Here is an 18,600-nt window from a genome sequence, read left to right as displayed (position 1 = left end):
ACTCACCCACCGGTGAGTGTAGTTGTAAGCCCGGAAGAGTTAGGGCACCATCGGAGATGGGTTCACGAAGCCATGTCTCTGTGGAGCACAGGGCGGTGGAACGTCCGAAGTCTTTACTGGTCTTTGTGAGAAGATGAAGCTCATCCATTTTTTTTTGGGTAGGGAGCGTAGATTTGTAAGATGAATCGACGGGACTGGCATTCAGAATACTCTCTTACAGAGCTTGACCAGCACTCGGGCTCGCTTCCCTCTGTGGCGTCGCCTTTGCCTCCATGAATCAGAGACCGTGGCCGATCCACCGGTGAGTAATTCAAAGAGAAAACTAAGCGGATTTGTAAAAGTTGGTGAAAAAAATTCCGTGGTAGTCCCGAATGTTTAGCAAGACTTCGCTTGTCTCAATGAGTAGCGTAATGTCTCCAAAAACTAAAGAAAAACACAAAAACATAGACAGTATTAGAGAGCATGTAACCGAGGTGACCACACGGTTCGGTGCCATCTTGGAATTGATTTCCTCTATTAACAATATTAAGAGACAGCACTGTCAGGGCTCTCTGAGCCTGTCAACCCATTGACAATGATCTACAATGGACCAATAGTATGTGGCCGCTGGCAATAGACTGCTAGCACTCGGTAGCCAATGATGGCTGGCAGGCCCAATTGGAAGGAAATTCATCAAAGTTCAAAAAATAAAATGCAGCGGACCGGACTGACCAACTTTGGTTCAACGGCCCACCAGGACGATTTTCACCTTCTCCTGGAGTCGAGCACACTTTCCCAGCCTTCTCAGCCACGGCTTCATGCTCTCCTGGAAGGATCCTCTCCAACTACATCATCACGACCATCTTAATGTCATGCATGTCTTTAAAATGGGTCACCTTGATGACGCCTTTGACCTTGGTGTTGTGAAAGATTGACGAGGCTTCTCTAGCACAACTCTCGCCCCGTCTCGCACAACGAACAAAGAAAATGCCGTAGCATCTCTTTTTAGAAGTGCTGGTTGATCGTCTGGTCAGCATGAAGGAAGAAAACTGGTAGTTTGGGTTTGAAATACATCTTTTGTGACCATTTCCAGAAACTTTCTGACCCACTCCGTATATTTCTATTGACACCTTTTTTTTATTTTTTATTTTTTTAATTTTTACAGCTTTTTGTTGGCGGTTTATTCCTGCTTGCTTATTCGGTATGAATTTGGAAGGTTTAAAAAAATGACAGTAACATATCAATGCAATTATAATGGACATCAATTATCTGCTGATTTTTCGCTATGCACGGAGGGCCCGGTCTCTATCACTCGTGAATACAGTGTTCCCTCGCCACTTCGCGCTTCACGTTTTGCCGCTTCAGTGCTTCACGGGTTTTTCCAAAATATTCCTCAAAAATAAAGAAATAAATCATCAAAAAATGAAAAAATACAGCCATATCAGCAGCCATATTGGGGAAAGACGCGTTGTTTCATGTTGATGCACAAGAGAGGTTCCCCTACATGCCAAAGAGATTAGTTGACTCAAAGGCTTTGTCGACCAATGAGAGCACGAATGAATTTATCCAGTGAGCTGATTGGCTGCGCATCATCGCAGACTCACCCAGCATCTTCCCTTGTTATGTCTCGCCAGTCTTGTCCACGCTGTGGACTGTCTCACATACTGTATCTTAGTGTTGTGTTCGTGGTAACTTTTTTTGTTTCAGCAATAACTTGTTTTGATTAGATATATTAGATATTTAAGCCCTTACAATGCCGCCTAAGCACCCTACGAAAGCTTCCTCCGGGGCGCTCAAGAGGAAGAAGAAGATGATGACCATCAGCGAAAAAGTGAAACTTTTAGATTTGATCAAAGATGGCAGAGGTTATGTATCTGTGGCATGCCATTATGGCGTGAATGAATCTACAGTGCGGTATATCAAGAAAGAGGAAGCAAACATCCGCAAAACTGCTTCAATAAGGAAGCGAAATGTGTGGGAACTCCGCGTAATAAGAGACGGCGTTATGCTCTTGTACAGGGGAATTTTGAAGCAAAAGAAAAAACAAAGACAACAACTATCCATCACCATGTTTTTCTACAAGGTAAAACCCCAGCTACACCATCAGCGCCTCTAGCAGAAGAATCTCCGAGTGAACCTAAAGCCTCTACGAGTCAAGTGGGAGCCTCTCCTCCGCCACCAATCCAAGCCTCTTTGCCTCTCTCAGAAGGCCATGTTGAAGAATGTTAATTACTGTATAAGGTTTGTAATTAAAGATTTAAGTAAATACTTGTGTCACTGATGGTGCAGGCAGCGTGGGTTCAGTTCCCACTCAGTGACGGTGTGAATGTGAGTGCGAATGGTTGTCCGTGTCTATATGTGCCCTGCGACTGGCTGGCGACCAGTTCAGGGTGTAGTCCGCCTTTCGCCCGAAGTCAGCTGGGATAGGCTCCAGCGTCCCGCGACCCTAACCAGGATAAGTGGTGTTGAAAATGGATGGATGGATGGTAAATACGTGTACTGTTATAATCTTTGTCTCAAATATGTAAAGTATAAATACTGTTTACATATTTTAAATATTCTGTCACCCACATACACGAAAATTCCTGGGGGGTGGGGGCAAATCCTACTTTGCCGTTTTTCACCTTTCGCGGGGGGTTCTGGTCCCCATTAACCGTGAAAAATGAGGGAGTAATGTAGCGGGGTCCACTGTACAGACAAATGATTTAACAGAGTTAGAAGTTAGGAGTTTATATACTGTACAGTACAGTACAGTCGTGTCTTTGAGTGTAGCAGTCAAGTCTTGGATTGCAATGTGTTTTGTCCTTTGTCAAAGTGTATACCTCACGAAGTACTGTTGGTAGCAAGACCAGCATTGACCTATAAGGTCGAACATATCATACACATCTTCAGAGAGTTAATGCAGCAAATATCAGAACATGTTGACAACAGTGTATTGTTTCTTTAATAATTTAAATGTTTACAAAATACTCCAGACTTCATAGTACCAGTACCGTTTCAATGCACTCAGTATCAGAAGGTGGTGGTTATGCACAGCAAAATTCGTTTGCCAGCCACCAATAACCAGAAGAAGAAAAGAAAGATCAGTTCTGTTCAACACAAAACCTGCTGATGAGTAAATCATAGATATGTATTTATATTTCTGTGTGTCTGTTTATTTTTATACATTTTAACTTTGTGGTAGGTTGGAGGTTGGTTGAAGCATTTGAGTAATGAGTCTTCTTTTTTCTTTTTTTTTTTCCTTTTTTATGTCAAAAATAATATTGTGGTCAAGTCACCTTTATTTAATGATAGTAGTTATCCCATACTATAGTTTAACAATATCAAGTTTCAACACCAAACTGAAGTCAGTGTACTAACTAATCATAAGATCAGTGGAACTATGGTGATAGAAATATGCTGATTAAATCAAATCCTCAAAAGAAGAAGGATAATAGTTAGATGGAAATGGAGATCAAGACCATCCCCCCCAAAAAGCATGCAATCGTAAATATGTTTTAGGTACACACACATGCACAGCACATAACATTAGAAATAGCATAATGCGTCAGGGTTCTTTCACGGTCCAACTTTTTGTTTCTTTTTTTATACTAATCATGCTCCCACCAGTTGCATTTGATCACCCTAAACAAAGTCACATTTAGCTCTGCAAGGTTTGATTTCACTAAAGCTGTAAACCTGGAGTGTACCACAGAAAGGTGAGGGAGGATATTTTGCTGCTTAACATTATAGTAGACCAGTCAGCCAAAGCGAGGATCTGAGAGCAAAGACTTCTGTAGTTCAAAATTTGTATCAAAATAAATCCCAACACATATCCAACAACAATGTAATTTCATGGTGTGTTGTGTTTAGCCTCTCAAGATGTTTGACCTGTTATGGAAAAATTCTAATTTAATTTGTGGCTGAGCGATCCAAAACACCACACGCACAGAGTCACGGAGTTAAGCCTTCAATAGATGGAAAATCACAGCTGGGACACAGGAGTGTGATTTGTTGGGAGAGCCGTGTATGCTTAAGGGGCTTTATACTGATCTCCACTCAAACGCAAACAATGGTGTGACTCTTATCCTATCACAAATGTTTGAGCAAGAATATGTGTTTAATTACATCACTGAGTCCCATAGTTACACTCTACACTCACAATTTAATGCAAATGTAATAATAAAAAAATACAATAGAACTTCCACAGTATTTTATTGACTCATTTTACATGCTTGAAGTCCTACAACAATAACATTACACATTCTTAGTTGAAATGCAGTAGTGGGAAGCATTGGCTGTTATTTCCCTCTTAATGTAAGGAAAACACGATGAGTGATTTAAAAAAAAAAAAAAAGACTATAAAGTGTGACTAAAAACAATGTGATAATCATTGTGCTGTTAGATTTTAGTGGAATTATCCTTCATGCTGGGCTATAGTGACGAGACCCTGTCAGTTAGACTTTTGTGTTTTATATAGCAAGATGGTATATTTAATGTAACACAACACACATCAATCCAACTCTACTTATTGCTATGGCATAATTATTTTATATTCTCATAAAATGTACATCATTGTACCTTTGAATGTGCAATTTTTATTACTGGTGTGGTAGCTGAAACAACATTCTAGTTACAAACTGGGAACGTGCAGGTATTTTTTGGTCCCTTTTAAAGTTACAGTCACCTTGGAGTTCAATTATTAGCCCTATCGTATACATCTGTGTTGATTGTACTTACTCCTTCTTACTGCACTCGTACAATATACAGTATCTGATTGCAGTACAAAATGCAGTAGTAGTGCATGAATGAAACAAATTACCTCACCTTATCTAAAAATTCTTTAAGTTCATTTTATATGTGTGTTATAATTATGTTACGTCTATTTCTAGTTAAATGCAATATTAACATGTTCGTATCCCAGGCTGAAAACTCAGAACATTACACATCTTAACGGTATTATGAGAGCTAAGGTAAGGGAGCACTGATTTTTTTAAAATATTTTTTTTATTCTTAAGCCAAATTAGTTCTTGTTTGCTCAAGATAAATTTGCTCAACATAGATGAGCACATATACTTGCAATATCAATACTCATCTGGGAGTAAAGGACTTTGGTTTTCACCAGAGTGCTGCATAGGCTGAGATTGGAAGCAAAAATGCACACTGCAGCAGTGAGAAGATTGCTGTAATTGTGGCAACTGGTGGTGACCGGACCTGATGTACGCAAAAGCAAAACGCATAACTGACTGCAGTGTGAGATGCTTACACTGCAGACAGGTGGGGAAAGACACAGTGCAAACAAGCATCAGGAACAGACACGAATAGACAGCATTGACCACAGGCAAAACAAATAAATAACATGAGACAGCAGAACTGTGACAAAGGGACTCTGACTATCCATACGCTAAGGTGTTTCTCTAAATTCTGTGTGCAGCCAGTTCACTGGATCTTCAATGAATGATGGCCCATGCTTTCAAGAGTACTGATGAGTCACCACAATTACACTTTTACGCATGTGGATTCAATCACAATAACCAGTGCTTCTGAGCAGGTTCAGTCTGTAGTTGTCACTGTAATGCAACTTGCTGAAAAGGACTCTATGTTTCTGCTCTAACAATTCCTGGTACTGGTAAGGTACTGTTCTTTCTTATCCACCTGACACGTCGATGAACAAGCAATATCAAACTTGGAGGAAAGCACTGGGATGAGTCATCTTACGTGGCTTCTGCCTCGGGCACTGTACTACACCATTCCAGTATAATTAGAGGAGGGTGGTCTCCCAAAGATGGTCTCTGCTCTCTTTACCCTGCCGCACTGTACCATCGGCTTCAAAAGCTCTTCCCTGGAAATTAAGTCTCTCTGGAACATTTCATGTGCTACTTTTTGAGAGTATTTTTCTTATTGTATCCACCTTCTGAAGTGGTGGCTGAATACTGTATTTCTACTCATGAAGAAGACAAGTAAATCTAAAATTCTTAAATGTATAATTTATAATTATCTACAACATAAATCATGTTCGGTTTGAAATGTTGGATGACTTAAGTTATACGCAGAACACAGGGCTTAAAGTTGGCATAAGATCATTAAGGCAGATCATCAAGATCTACAAAAACAAACACATCTGCCCACCTGCTCTGGATTGAGGATGCATGTATTAGTTACAATAACTGTCTTGGATGAGACATGATGCAGCTGAACAAGCAGCAGTAATCAACTTTTTATCAAGGTGAGTGAATAATTTCAACAGTCCTGTCAGGAACCCTTGTGTTATTTACCGTTGATCATTTAGCCGTGACAAGGTTGGCAGATACAACACAGAAAAGAAGGAAGGCATATCGATGCCTCAGTGTGCCAGTCATGATCAGAATTGATCATTAGACAAGATGACAGGACCTCATTGTGCCACCGCTGCTTGATGGGCTTTTGCATAACATGTGCAATGACAGCTTTTATCAGTCTCTTATTCTTGATGTGTATAGGAAACACACAGACAAACGTGTAACTGGCTTCAGAAAAAAAGTGTAATATCCCGGCTGTCAAACTATTTAAAATCTCATGCAATACTCCAATAGTCCTGGATCTCAGCAAATACTTGTTTGGGAATTGCACTAAACTCCCCTGATCATTATGTCAGGCAACACAAACAAGAAAATATTGATTGCTTCTACCACTACATTAGCTGTGCCCTGCAGGGGTACTGTAAAGCCATTCTGTCATTGAACATTTTAAGGTTTATGATTATGATACCAAAAATTGCATCTTTCTAAAGTGAGCTGACAAGAATGACCAAGTGAAGTGATGGATTACATTGGTGATTGGATCGGCGAATTATCAGAATCAGAATCATCTTTATTTGCCAAGTATGTCCAAAACACACAAGGAATTTGTCTCCGGTAGTTGGAGCCGCTCTAGTACAACAGACAGTCAATTTACAGAACACTTTGGGGACATAAAGACATTGACAAAAAACAATTGTGCAAAAAGATGCAGAGTCCTCTAGCACTTAGAGCAGTTCGAATGACTAATATTGCAATAGTCCGGTGCAATGATCATTGTGCAAAGGGCGCTGAGACTTCAAGGAGTGTATGCGGTTTAAAGTGACGAGTAGTGCGATCATCTGGGACAATGTTGGTTGTGCAAATGTTACAGATACTCCTCAATCAGTGTGCAAATGGAGCAGATGCTACTCTGGCATGAGTGGCCAGTATATGCAAATAGTGCAACATGGCGAGACAACTACAGTGAGTGCACGAGTAATACATAATTGGCCCCACAGAATTGTGACAACGAACTCAAGTCAAAAAATTTCCAGCTTGTTGTAATGGAATTATAGGTTAGGTGTTTAAGAAGTTGATCGCAAGAGGGAAGAAGCTGTTGGAATGTCTACTAGTTCTAGTTAGCGTTGATCGGTAGCGCCAACCTGAGGGAAGGAGCTGGAAGAGCTGGTGACCGGGGTGCAGACGGTCCGAGAGGATTTTGCACGCCCTTGTCTTAGTTCTGGCAGCGTGCAAGTCCTCAATGGTGGGTAGGGGGGTACCGACGATCCTTTCAGCAGTTTTGATTGTCCGTTGCAGTCGGAGTTTGTCCTTTTTTGTAGCAGCACCAAACCAGACTGTGACGGAAGAACACAGGACTGATTCGATGACCGCTGTGTAGAACTGTCTCAGCAGCTCCGGTGGCAGGCCGTGCTTTCTCAGAAGCCGCAGGAAGTATATCCTCTGCTGGGCCTTTTTGAGGACGGAGTTGATGTTGGTCGCCCACTTCAGGTCCTGAGAGATTGTAATTCCCAGGAACTTGAAGGTCTCGACGGTTGACACAAGGCAGCTGGATAACGTGAGGGGCAGCTGTAGCGAAGGATGCCTCCTGAAGTCCACGATCATCTCTACCGTCTTGAGCGTGTTCAGCTCCAGGTTGTGTCGGCCGCACCACAGCTCCAGCCGCTCCGCTTCCTGTCGATATGCAGACTCGTCACCGTCCTTGATGAGGCCTATGATGGTGGTGTCATCTGCAAACTTCAGGAGTTTGACAGTCTGGTTCGCTGAGGTGCAGTCGTTCGTGTAGAGAGAGAAGAGCAGCGGAGAGAGGACACAACCTTGGGGCGCCCCAGTGCTGATGCTGCGTGTGGATGAGGTGGCCTCCCCCAGCCTGACCTGCTGTGTCCTGCCCGTCAGAAAGCTGTAAATCCACTGGCAGATGGCAGGTGAGACGCTGAGCTGGAGACGCTTGGTTGAAAGGAGTTCAGGGATGATGGTGTTGAACGCTGAGCTGAAGTCCACGAACAGGACCCTCGCGTAGGTCCCTGCACTGTCGAGGTGTTCTTGGATGAAGTGCAGTCCCATGTTGACTGCATCATCCGCAGAGCTGTTCGCTTGGTAGGCAAACTGCAGGGGGTCCAGCAGGGGACCTGTGACACTCTTGAGGTGGTCCAGCACGAGACGTTCAAAGGACTTCATGACCACAGATGTCAAAGCGACAGGCCTTTAGTCATTCAGACTAGAGATTGCAGGTTTCTTGGGGACTGGAATGATGGTGGAGCGTTTGAAACAGGATGGAACTTCGCACATTTCCAAAGATCTGTTGAAGATCTGAGTGAAGACTGGAGCGAGCTGGTCCGCGCAGACTTTGAGGCAGGATGGGGACACATGGTCCGGTCCTGCCACTTTGTTAATCTTCTGTTGTTTGAAGATGCGTCTCACATCCTGTTCATGGATGGTTAACGCAGAAGTCAGAGGTGTGGTTGTGGTCGCGGCCGGGTGGGTGTGTGGAGTGAAACTGTCCTTTTCAAATCTGCAATAGAAGGTATTCAAGTCATTGGCTAGTGTGCTATTGTTCTCAGCTTGGGGGGATCGTCGCTTGTAATTAGTCAGCGATTGGAATGCATGCCAGACTGATTTTGAGTAGTTCGTGCTAAACTGTTTTTCCAACTTTGCTGCATAGATCCTCTTTGCAATGTTAATTTCTTTAGTAAGCTGGTTTCTAGCTCGATTATACAGGGCCCTGTCCCCGCTCTGATATGCATCTTCCTTAGCTTGGCGAAGCTGCTTAAGTTTAGCAGTGAACCACGGCTTGTGGTTGTTGAATGTCCGAAATGATTTTGTTGGTACACAAACCTCTTCACAGAAACTGATATAGGATGTGACAGTGTCCGTATATTCATCCAGGCTGCCAGCTGAATTTTCAAAGACACTCCAGTCCGTGCAGTCTAAACAGCTTTGAAGTTCCATCTTGGCTTCATTGGTCCACCTTTTGACTGTTTTCACTGTAGGCTTCAAACATTTAAGTTCTTGCTTGTACGTCGGTATTAAGTGAATTAAGCAGTGATCAGACGAGCCCAGGTCTGCACGAGGTATAGCACGGTATACGTTTTTTATCGTTGTGTAGCAGTGGTCTAAAGTATTATTTTCCCTGGTAGGACAGTCGATGTGCTGCTTGTATTTAGGGAGTTCGTGGTTGAGTTTAGCTTTGTTAAAGTCCCCGAGAATAATGAGGGGTGAGTCCGGGTGTTTTTTTTCAATTTCGTTGACTTGTTCGGCGAGCGTTAGCAATGCGGCGTTCGTGTTAGCTTGCGGTGTAATATAGACTCCAGCCAGTATAAACGATGCAAACTCACGTGGCGAGTAGAATGGTTTACAGTTCAAAAACAGCGACTCCAAATGCGGGCTGCAGTGTGTGCTGAGCACCGTGACGTCCGTACACCATTTTTTGTTTATATAGAGGCATATCCCGCCGCCCTTCGTTTTCCCCGATGATTCCATGTCGCGGTCCGCTCGATGAATGTTGAAGCCGAGAAGCATGACGGCGCCATCGGGTACAGCGTCGCAAAGTCAGGTCTCCGTGAAGCACATGGCCGCGGAACGTCCGAAGTCTTTACTGGTCTTTAACAGAAGATGAAGCTCGTCCATTTTGTTGGGTAGGGAGCGTACATTCGCGAGGTGGATCGACGGGAACGCCAATCTGTGTCCTCTCTTGCGGAGTTTCACCTGAATGCCGGCTCGTTTTCCTCTGTGGCGCCGCTTCCGCCTCCATGCGCCAAAAACCGCGGACGCCGCTCCGGTGAGTAACTCGGGGAAAAAACTGAGCGGATCTTCGAAAGTTGGTGACAGAAAGTCCGGAGTAGCCTCCTTGATGGTTAGCAGGTCTCCCCTTGTGTAAGTGAGTCGTGTAAGGTCTCCAAAGACGGACGAAAAACACAAAAACAAAGACAATACTACAGAGCGCGTTACCGAGGCGACCACACTGGTACGCGCCATCTTGGGTTGTCATTAAAGCTGATCATCCGATCACCATAAAATGCTAATTATCGGCCGATATCGATCAGGGCGATCAAATCAGTGTAAAGTCTAGTTTGAAGGTGATTGTAAGAATTTAAATACTATTAAAAGTTTTTTGGATCATAGTTTGTGGTATATTTATGGTTTTTAACCATGGGTCCCCAATGTTTTTGAAATTGAGAACTGGGTACTGATTAATACAATGGGCTACAACTTTGATACACACTTCTGAAATAACCATCCATCCAGCCATCCATTTTCTGAGCCGCTTCTCCTCACTAGGGTCGCGGGCGTGCTGGAGCCTATCCCAGCTGTCATCGGGCAGGAAGCGGGGTACACCCTGAACTGGTTGCCAGCCAATCGCAGGGCACATACAAACAAACAACCATTCACACTCACATTAACACCTACGGGCAATTTAGAGTCACCAATTAATGCATGTTTTTGGGATGTGGGAGGAAACCGGAGTGCCCGGAGAAAACCCACGCAGGCATGGGGAGAACATGCAAACTCCATACAGTCGGGGCCGGGGATTGAACCTGGGTCCTCAGAACTGTGAGTCTGACGCTCTAACCAGTCGGCCACCGTGCCGCCTGAAATAACCAGTTTGCTTAAATTATTGGGGTCAATCATCTCCCCACTAGCTTTTCTCCATGACCGTAATGGTTTATGCTACAGTACTAACCTTTGAGAAGTACTTTTTAAGTACTACATAATGTAACTACACCTAAGTGACGGTCTCTTTTTTCGAGAATATCTTCACAAATAAAATTGGGCTCATCTCACTTGTCACCTATTTCTACATTATTTCTAGATTTAAATCTAGATTTCTAGATAGATATTTCATCATGCTACTCATGGGGTCCTTGGGGGCTATTTGGTGCCCCTTGGTTTAATTTTTTTTTTTTCTGGTTCAAACTGTTCATATTGGCAATTATAATCCCTATTCGCATTTGGGCCCGGTCCCTATCCTCTGTGAATAGTGGGGGTCCACTGTAAGTACAATTTTAGCAGTTTAGACTGTGAGCCTTGGCTTACTCTTGGTTAGAGGATTTTTGAGATGTGCAGAAAAGCAACCATACAGCTTCCTTTTGCAGAGCGATGTTTCAAAGAGAACCTGGTCAGTCTTGCGGTTTGTTCGACTGCATTAAATAATTTTGTCATTGGAACATTTCAGGGTGGCACGGTGACCAACTGGTTAGCACATCTGCCTTACAGTTCTGAGAACCTAGGTTCAACTCCGGCCTCTGTTTGGAGTTTGCATGTTCTCCCCATGCCTGTGTGGGTTTTCTCCGGGTACTCTGATTTCCTCCCACATTCCAAAAACATGCATAGTAAGTTCATTGAAGACTCGAAATTGCCCGTCAGTGTAAATGTGAGTGTGTTTATACTGTATGCGCCATGCGATTGGCTGGCAACCAGTTCAGGGTATACCCAGCCTCTCGTCCAAAGTCAGCTGGGATAGGCTCCAGCACACCTGCAAACCTTTTGAGGATAAGCACTTCAGAAAATTGATGAAACCTTTGAGAATTTTTATTAATACTGTCATAGGTTTCTCCATGCCTTTTGCGCACGTGCTAAGGTAGAGCATTTGCTCAGTTGAAGCATGTAGGTACTAAGCTGTAGTAGGTGTTAGGCTAAGGGAATGCAAGCGTCTCTTAAAACATAATGTTAGCAAAAGCTTTGCTGTAGGTAATCCGTGCAATGTGAAGAGACCATTTAGTACTAGTACATCCATCCATCCATCCATTTTCTGAGCCGCTTCTCCTCACTCGGGTCGCGGGTGTGCTGGAGCCTATCCCAGCTATCATCGGGCACGAGGCGGGGTACACCCTGAACTGGTTGCCAGCCAATCGCAGGGCACATACAAACAAACAACCATTCGCACTCATAATCACACCTACGAGCAATTTAGAGTCTCCAATTCATGCATGTTTTTGGGATGTGGGAGGAAACCGGAGCGCCCGGAGAAAACCCGCACAGGCACAGGGAGAACATGCAAACTCCACACAGGCGGGGCCGGGATTGGAACCCCGGTCCCCAGAACTGTGAGCCAGTCGCCCACCGTGCCGGCATGAAAATATATTTAAAAACAAAACAAAACAGAACTATCCATCCATCCATCGCCAGGACCGTTACATCCTCACAAGGGTCGCGGGCGTGCTGGAGCCCATCCCAGCTATCGTCAGACGAACTGGCTGTCGACCAGTTCAGGGTGTACCCCGCCTCTTGCCCGAAGATCCAGCACGCCTGTGACCCGAGTGAGGATAAGCCGTACAGAAAATGGATGGATGGAAAATAAGCTAAGCACCGGGCAAGAGTACTAATCTAAAACCTCATTCTTCAACTGTAGGGCCAAACGTCACAATTACAATTTCAAATTCAGCTGAAAACCAAAACCCTTTTTTGGGGAGTGTGGGGGTGGGGGGTAATGTAGGTAATGTTAAGCACTTAAAAAAAAACTTTTACTGTTAGTCTTCTGAGATATTTCTTTTCATGCAAAACATGCGAAATCTTTCCACATATTTATTTTCTTCTGTTATCATTGATTCTCAAGCGATGCATTATTATTTTGGATGAGTGGCTTGGATGAAGAGATGAAAACCCCACTGTTTTGATTTAAGTTTACTGGATAATGTAATTCACAGCTCTTGCATATATTTGGGTGATTGGATGGGAAACAATTCATTGGTCAACAGTTGTGGTGATTTTGCTGATGTAGGAAAGTTACACAACATTGGCTGTAATAGACAATGAGATCCTCAATTAGCAAGCAGAAGACTCTCATTAGGAAACCATTACAGTTAGGCGTCCCAGTGAATCCTCGTGGTGCACTCTCAGATAATAAAATCCAAGAATAATTGTAAAATGCAAACCTCCACACCTGTGTTTTCTACTCAAGACAACTCAACCAGCTGTAACTTCTTAAAGACAAGAGGTACAGTGATATAACAGTGTTACTCCTCTGTGCGGGTAGGTGTGAACTTGAGTGTGAATGGTTATCTGTCTGTATGCATCCTGTGATTGAGCGGTGACTAACCCAGGGTAAATTCTGCCTTTTGGCCAGAGTCAGCTGGGACAGGTTCTAGCTTCCCATCTCCCTGGACGTTGGAAAATGCATGGATGTATGCTTTTCATTGGACAGCAACATATTGCAACTTTTCAACCATAGAGAGATGAAAAAGATTTGTTATTTCTGAAGCTGTTTTATGAACTTGTACAAACCCATTAAAAGACCAAAAAAAAGTCACAGGGACATAAACTCTACTGAGAGGAAACTTAAATTTGCAGCAATCGTTGCCTCAAGTTTGTTTGGGAATTTTCTTCCTGATTTGATCTTCTCCAGATCTGTATGGTCAGATAGGGAACATACTTTACATGGACAGATTTTCTTGTTTCTACTGAGTCACGTCATGTTCAGCTCTCTTTTGATCAGGGCTGTGGCAGGCCATAAGTTGTACCTAAACCACTTAGGTCACAGGTGTCAAACTGGTGGCCCGGGGACCCGATCCGGCCTGCCACGTCATTTTATGTGGCCCACGAGAGTGTGCATCGACTTTGTGTTTTGCAAATTGCAAATCGGCTTTACTTTTAAAAATGTTGATATTGCAAGGATTTTTTTGTTACCAACCCCCCTTTTAAAATAAAATTGATTCATACTGTAGTTGAACAAACAGTTTTTACTGGCTTCTGATTTCAAAAGTAATTATCCATTAATTTGTGTATATGTAATAATATGAGGCAATCATATGGGTTTGCAGCCAGAACGGCCCTCCGAGTGTAACCATAACTGCGATGTGGCCCGCGACAAAAATTTTCCTCCAGGATATTGCAATGCTTTACTGCTTTATATTTACCAGTCTCCATTATCTTTATTATTTTGCAGAGAAAAAACTCAACACAGAGATGGAAATCAAGCTGGATCAATTTGTATAAGCCAGGATCTGTGATAGTATGGGGCTGTGTTAGTGCCAATGGCATGGTTAACTTACACATATGTGAAGGCACCATTAATGCTAAAAGGTACATACAGGTTTTGGAGAAATATATGCTCCCATCCAAGCAACGTCTGTCCTCAGTTCCCAAACGTTTATTGAATGTTGTTAAAAGAAAAGGTGATGTAACACAGTGGTATACATGACCCTGTCCCAGCTTTTTTGGAACGTGTTGCAGCCATCACATTCTAAGTTGATTATTTGCTAAAAACAATAAAGTTAATCAGTTTGAACATTAAATATCTTGTCTTTGTAGTGTATTCAATAAAATATAGGTCGAACATGTTTTGCAAATCATTGTATTCTGTTTTTATTTATGTTTAACACAAAAATTCTTTGGAATTGGGGTTGTAGTAGGTTGATCTGGCTGCAGATAATGTTGCTGCCAGTCAAGCTCCTGACAGGTGATGAATAATGTAGTATGTTAATATATGTTCTAGGAGCCGAGGTGCACCTCCTACAACATCACACTGTAGACAGAGCCTAAGGTAAGCGTCCAAACCCAAGGCCTTCTGAATCCCCATACACCAATATAGTCAATCACACTGCTCACCTTCATTTGATTCTCACGCTGATTTATTGACTTTCTGATGCTGTTGAATTGGCTGCATGAATAATACACAAAAACAAACATGTTTTGCTTTGAAGCTCATAAAAGTGAAAGGTCAAGCAGTAATTAATGTATTTTCACGATAAAGGTCTTTAGGGCGGAAAAGGCTCCAGTACCCCTGCGACCCTAGTGAGGATAAGTAGTATGGAAAATGGATGGATGGATGGTCTTTGGGGCTGGTGCTAGAAAATGCTAACAGCTGGTGGCCCAACTTTGTGATCAATAGCATGCAACCAAAACATTTCCCAAGCCCATTAATTCAAATTTTAAATGGATATAATTTTTCAAAAATATCGTTTAGAATGTGTTTGTTTATTAAAATATATTAAAGGGAGAATTTACAGTAAAAAAAAAAAAAAAAAAAAAACTTTTTGTCACAAAAAAAGTCTGTATGACCTGACAGTAGAATATCATTAAAATCATGTTTTGAAAAATCAACCGTCTCTGGCGCCATCTAATCCCTCTAATTTCATTTTTATTATTAATTTCACAACTGGGCACAATCATTTGCATATGCCCACCGCACACACGGAAGCTCGCAGGGACATACTACAGGTTCTCACAGAGTAGACTAATATCATATATAGCAGGCGATCCGGAAGCAGCGGTCTTTTCCTCCAGGCCAATTCTGGGGGACTGTCGAAGCATGGTGCACTCTGAGGTGGCCAGGCAAACGACACCAACCGAGTGAAATGAGGCTACATTCAAATATTGCCAGCAGTTTGAAAAACGCATATTGTTTCTTTAAATCTTACATTATGATTTTAACTCAGGGCAAGAGGTGTAATGGAGGTCTTCAAAATCTTCTTTTTTCCATGATAGGATTTAGATGACATTTTTGCTTTGTGAAGCTTCCATTTTAACACAACAAAAGTATCATATTCAATTCTTCCTTGCAAAACTAGCAAAGAGTCACTGCAGCTGCTAATGAAAATCTTGGCCTTTTGCCTTTGAGCCCTCTAACAAGAACAGTAATGACCCAGTGGATAATTGGCATCACTTATGCTGTGGACAGTGAATACCAATCAGGCATCGCTTAAAAGTTAACTTTACAATGTAGTAGCCTAAATCCACTAAATTGATACCTGAATAATTAGTATGATACTTCATTTATGAAAGATTTATAAGTGTTACAGTTAATGGATTTAGGATTTTCATTTTTATACATTGTTTGGTTTAATGCTTTTATGAATCTTGGATAAATTGCATGTGCTAAACATTTGTAATTTGGCGGAAGAGCTTATTTTAAATGCTCTGCCCAAGTGAACGTTTTCCAGTTCTTTGAGATTCCAACTCGGATGTTGGGTAACCTGGAGAGTGGCAACAGGACTCACCAATTAATTAACAATAATCTCGAATATTCTAGAAACTTTATTATCTTTTATTAGTTTCGCTGTAATGGGCCAGTCCCATCATGGGGTAATCTATTTTTTCTTTTGTGAAAAAAAAACCCAACAACCTCCAAAGGCTTGTCTTTTAATGCAGAGTGCTTGGGCTTGGGCCCCATCTTTGTGGCACATTTGAGTTATTATTTTCCAGACGGTGCATTGAATAAGGTCAACCATTTCTTTCCATTCTCTACTGACTGACATGCAAGCAAGAGGCTCTGGGTAAGAAAGAGAAGCAAGAGACTGCTGGAGCGGCTGAAAGAACCTTCTGCTCTGCTCCTTGAACAGTCTGATCCTGACCTTGAGCAAATGTGCACATCAGTGGAACCTCAACAAAGATACACATCTCTTTTTGTCTGTGTTCTCAGTCTACATAATGCCAATGGACTGATTATTAAATAGCTATAGTTTTGAAGAGAGTGCAAGATAATTATGTTAAAAACCACTATTATGATATTGCAAACATTGGTATTATTTGTTAATAATATTCCTTCTTCTAATTCACCCACCACAGCTGTTATATAAATTGATTTTAAAGTAAAAAGGTATTCAAAGCAAATGCAAATAACATTTTGAATTACAGTACTTAAACACATGCTAAAGTAAAATAACACATACAAATGCAAAGCAAGGTGATCAACAACTACATGATCTCATACATGGAGAGAAGTGAGTCCCCTATCGACAAAAAAATATTTTCAAAAAATGGTGTTGGTGTTGGGCGGTACGGTAAAAACTTGCATTGTAGGTTAATTGAAGACTCTAAATTGCCCATAGGTGTGAATGGTTGTTTGTTTGTATGTGCCCTGCGATTGGCTGGCAACCAGTTCAGGGTGGACCCCGCCTCCTGCCCGCTGGTATTGGCTCCAGCATGCCCGCGACCCTAGTGAGGAGAAGCGGCTCAGAAAATGGATGGATGGATGGATGGATGGTGTTAGTGTTGCTGGTTGTTAGGGAGATGGTAGTCTGTTTGCTGACTACTGTCCAGGTGCCCTTGAGCAAGGTATTGTCCCCACCACCCAAGCTCGAGTGCCACACGTCTTTCATTCTGAATCTCTCCATGTGTGAGTGTGATGTGGCCTTAGTTCTGCCCCTGGTTGTCATGGTAACAAAAGGATTACTCGGCATTGGCCGGCAACAAGGAGAGCGGTGTGAGCAAGAATTAATTTAAGACAGAAATGCACCTTTGAAACAGAAAAGACGAGAAAAATAGAGCGAAAAGTGTGTTATGAATCCTTATCCTTGGGTTACTTTGATGAAAGCAAATTACAGACATTAAGACACCTGGGAACTGTTTGAAATTGTGAAGAAAAAAAACAACTAATGTCCCCATCCCGACTGTGACAAGCTAAATTGACAATATACAGTATATTCTGTTACTCTTAAGACAGTGACAGTCACAGCCCCACTTCCACCAATGTCAGTTAGGATAGGTCCTCACTGTGACCCTGCATGCACTATTCTGTAAGTAGTTATAAGTGATGAAGGTGTTATTCCGTTCTGAAGCGTTCCCTTATCCACAAATACTGTGTTCTTGACCTTTGTTCTACTTACATACGTTTGTCTGTACATACAGTGGATGTAAAAACAAAAACACACAAACCTTCAAATGGCAGGTTTTTGTAATGTGTAATTGTAAAATTAGAGCTAACTAAATCAATTCAAAACGATTCATTAATGTGACCTATAACATGCACAACTTAATGGAAACAAAAATATTTTAGAGAAGGGGTGTAAAATTAAACAACTGAGATAAATGTGGTTACACTAATGTGCATACCCTCTTATAACAGACAATGTGTCTTTGTTCAAAATGAATCAATCACACCCTTTTATAACTGGGGATGTGGCTTTATTTCCAATCACATCAAAACTGGTGTTAAAATGGGAGTCAACACACACCTGCCACCAGTGTTTCTGATTAACCTCAAAGTTCACAGAGCTGCCAACCGATAACACTTCCAGAACAATTTTTCCAAATGTATCTGAATTTCCATAGTTTGTCAAGAAAATTACCTTGCAACAGTCATAATCATAATCATTAATAAATAATGGCTTCAATATTTGTCTTTTTAATGTTTTTATTACATCAACCTTGTAATGGCGGACCTAATTGCAGCCTGAATCAAAGCACCAGTATCTGAGATTTTGACGTTCCATCATCCAAAATATCTATGTCTATGGATTAATTCACTTTTTGCCAGTTCTATTTTCCACCCTGGTAACAAAAACACAAAACAAAAGTATTTTAAAGCAGATTAATCAGATCTACAACATCGACATTAAAACACAGCACTCTATTTTGCAAAGAAACAAATAACATTTCTGATAGATTGAATTGGATAGTTTATGTATGGACAATAGTTTTGGTTTCTATT

This window comes from Phycodurus eques, chromosome 2, assembly GCF_024500275.1.
Source record: "Phycodurus eques isolate BA_2022a chromosome 2, UOR_Pequ_1.1, whole genome shotgun sequence".
Taxonomy (NCBI): Eukaryota; Metazoa; Chordata; class Actinopteri; order Syngnathiformes; family Syngnathidae; genus Phycodurus; species Phycodurus eques.
The sequence above is the reverse complement of the archived record's forward strand: the minus strand, read 5'-3'. Positions refer to the sequence as shown.